This window comes from Bison bison, unplaced genomic scaffold (genome assembly GCF_000754665.1).
Source record: "Bison bison bison isolate TAMUID 2011002044 unplaced genomic scaffold, Bison_UMD1.0 scf7180017864286, whole genome shotgun sequence".
NCBI classification, from domain to species: domain Eukaryota; kingdom Metazoa; phylum Chordata; class Mammalia; order Artiodactyla; family Bovidae; genus Bison; species Bison bison.
Window position 1 is genome coordinate 1,865,663 of NW_011494858.1, and position 4,170 is coordinate 1,869,832.

A 4,170-nucleotide genomic window follows, 5' to 3' on the forward strand; every position below is an offset into this window, starting at 1 on the left:
GGAGGGGAGGGGAACAGGGGTCTCTGGTTTCCTGCCTCCTGCCCACTGCACTCGACCCTGCCAGCATCATCTACTATGGATACAGCCGAGCCCATGGAGCTCCAGTGTCTCCAAGGGAGACAGAGGGCCACAGCGATAGACACGTCACTGCTTCCTGGCCCTCAGGCTCTTCAGAGACTCATGGTGCTCAGGGATCGGCCTAAGTCAGGAAGTTTATCGTCACCTCCCTCTTTCCAGACAGCCAATCCTCAAATGGCAAAAGCCAACTGCTTCTATCCTCTGCGCTTTCCTCAGCAAGTTTTTTAACATTATTATTTAAGTATCACATTTAGAAAAGTATACAAATCTATGGATTTTCACAGGGATCACACCCATGTAACCACCACTCAGATTTCAAAAAAGTAGAACATTACCAGTACCCCCAGGGGCCCCAGTCAGCCACTAAAACCTCCTTATCACCAAAGGTAACAGCTATCTTAATTTATAAAATCATCAACTAGTTTCCCTGTATTGAACTTGATATAAATTACAGTAAATAATCTCCTATGTCTTCTTTTACTTCTCTCACTCTGCTATATATCCATGTTACTACATATAACCATACATTTTCAGTGCTGTTTAGTATTCTATTGTATAAATATAATTATCCATTCCACATTGATAAACTTTACATTATTTCAGCTTTGTTTTGCTATCACACAAATTACTACTGTAGACATTCATTAATAGATAGATGCGCATCATTTGTTATGCACGTGTGTATATGTGTGTGTATATGTATGTATTGTGTGTATATGTCTGTATGTCTTTGGGGGCATGTATGTATACATATCTTTTGGGTCTCTGTTTAGGAGTGGAATTGCTGGATCATAGAGCATGCAGATACTCAGCTTTGCAGCTACAAAAGAGCACTGAAAAGTGAGTATGCAAGCATTCCTTTGATTCCACATCTTTATCAGCTGCTAGTATTATTGTGCTTTTACATTTCAACCCTTCTAGTGGGTATGCAGTTTTAACTTACATTTCCCTGATCAATAAAGTCTATTGGCCATTCGTATATCATCTTAAAGTGCCTGTTTAAGATTTCTGCCTATCGTTCTATTCAATTGTGTCTTTTCTTATTTAGTAAAAGTAGAGGCTCTTTATACATTTTGAATAAAGTCCTTTGTTAAATACATACATATACACAAAGAGTGGGCTCCCCTGGTGGCTCACCTAGAAAAGAATCCACCTGGAATACGGGAGACCTGGCTTCAATCCCTGGGTTGGGAAGATCCCCTGAAGAAGGGAAGGGCTACCCACTCCAGTATTCTGGCCTGGAGAATTCCATGGACTGTATAGTCCACAGGGTCACAAAGAGTCGAACACGACTGAGTGACTTTCACTTCAGTTCACACACAGAGTGCGTAATTATCTTCTCCCACTTCGTAACTTGCCCTTTCACTTGTATTGATGTCTTTTGATGACTAAGGTCTTAACATTAATGTACTCCATTAACTGATCCCATTATGGCTAGTATGTTTTACACCTTGTCTAAAATCTTTGCCCACCCAAAGCTGTGATTGTATTTTTCTGTTATCGTCTAAGGCTGTACTGTTTTACCCGTCACCATTAGATTTGTGATGCATCTGGAATTGAATTTTGAATGCAGTGCAAGATAAGGGTCAAGATTCATTTGTTCCCATGTGAGTATCTAATTGACCCAGCACTGTTTAGGCTTTCTAGGTGGCTCAGCGGTAAAGAACCCACCTACAGTACAGGAGACTCAATCCCTGGGTCGGGAAGACCCCCTGGAGGAGGAAATGGCAACCCACTCCAGCTTTCTTACCTGGAGAATCCCATGGACAGAGGAGCCTGGCGGGCTACAGTTCATGGGGTCTCAAAAGAGTTGGACACAACTGAGCGCACAGACCAGCACTGTACTCAGAGAACAAACTCTCCCCCCTACCCTGCGTCATAACCGCTGTCATCACCAACGTGTGCGGCTATGTTCCTGGACTCTGTGTTGTCTCAGTGGTCTAATGATCAAACCTGGCGCCAACACCACGATGTTTTGCTCACTATAACTTTAAAAGAATTCTTGATTTCTGGTAGTGCAAGTGCTTCAACTTTGCTCTTTTCATGACTATCTTGAACATGTTTGGCCTTACGCATTTCCACACAAATTTTAGAATCCATTTGGCAATTCTACCAAAAACTCTCCTGGGATTTTAACTGGAATTACATTTTCATAATACTGAAGGTTCCAACTTATGAACATTTTATATCTATTTAATTTAGTGTTTTTAAATATCTCCCATATCTAAGTAGAGGTCTTAAATATCTTTGGTCAAATGTATCCCTAGATATGTGATGATTTGACTCCTGTCATTTTTATTTTCTAATTTTTGCTGAAAAGAAGTGATTACAGCTAACTTCCCTATCTCAGTCTCAATTTCAGGGCTTTCAAAATTTTACCATTAAATATAATGTTTGCTCTATTTCTTAAAAGATATCTTTTATCAATATCGGCAGTTCACTGAGATCCAAGTTTGCTAAGGTTGTTTTTTATCATAAATGGGTACAAACCTTATCAAATGCTTTTTCTGTATTGTGAGCAAATTATTTTTATCTTTCAGACTGTTAGCATATTGAATAACAATGCACTTTAATATTAAACCTAATATTTCATTTCTAGACTGAATTTTGGTGCTCTGTCCCATCATTTGAATATGTGTGTTTAGTCGATTAGTTGTGTCCAACTCTTTGCGACTGCATGGGCTGTAGTCCACCAGGCTCCTCTGTCCTTGGGGATTCTCCAGGCAAGAATACTGGAGTGGGTTGCCATGCCCTCCTCCAGGGGATCTTCTCAACCCAGGGATCCAACCCAGGTGTGCCACATTGCAGATGGATTCTTTACTGACTGAGCCAACAGGGAAGCCCATCATTTGAATATACTGTTGAAATTATTTTGCCAATATTTTGTTCAGATTTATATCTTCACTTATGAAAGAGATTGACCTAGACAGTTTTCCTTTCTTGTAATGCCCTTGTCAAGTCTGGGGTTCAGGGTTATGCTAGTCTCATAAAATGAACAGGGAAATGTTCAACTCTTTTTCCATTCTCCAGAGGACTCAGTATTAGATTGGTCCTACTTCTCTAAATATTTGGCAAATTCACTATCAAAGACATGTGAGACTGAGATTTCTTTATAGGAACGGTTTTATTTACAGAATACATTTCTTTAAGACCCAAATATGCTAAATTATGTGCCATGTGCATTTGTAAACAATGTGTATTCCACAATCCTTGGGTGTAATGGTCTATATAATCAGTTAGGATATTTTGGTTATTAGTATCCCAATTTTGGAAAATTCAGCAGTGGCCACAGGACTGAAAAAGGTCAGTTTTTATTCCAATCCCGAAGAAAGGTAATGCCGAAGAATGTTCAAACTGCCACACAATTGCACTCATCTCACACGCTAGCAATGTAATGCTCAACATTCTCCAAGCCAGGCTTCAACAGTACATGAACCGTGAACTTCCAGATATTCAAGTTGGATTTAGAAAAAGCAGAGGAACCAGAGATTAAACTGCCAACATCTGTTGGATCATCGGAAAAGCAAGAGTTCCAGAAAAAACAGCTACTTCTGCTTTACTGACTATGCCAAAGCCTTTGACTGTGTGGATCACAATAAACTCTGGAAAATTCTTAAAGAGATGATAATACCAGACCACCTGACCTGCCTCCTGAGAAATCTGTATGCAGGTCAAGAAGCAACAGTTAGAACTGGACATGGAACAACAGACTGGTTCCAAATCAGGAAAGGAGTACGTCAGGGCTGTATATTGTCACCCTGCTTATTTAACTTCTATGCAGAGTACATCATGAAAAATGCCAGGCTAGATGAAGCCCAAGCTGGAATCAAGATTGCCAGGAGAAATATCAATAACCTCAGATACGCAGATGACACCACACTTAAGGCAGAAAGTGAAGAATAACTAAAAAGCCTCTTGATTAAAGTGGAAGAGGAGAGTGAAAAAGCTGGCTTAAAACTCAACATTCAGAAAACTAAGATCATGACATCCAGCCCCATCACTTCATGGCAAATAGATGGGTAAACAATGGAAACAGTGAGAGACTTTATTTTGGGGGGCTCCAAAATCACTGCAGAGGGTGACTGCAGCCAT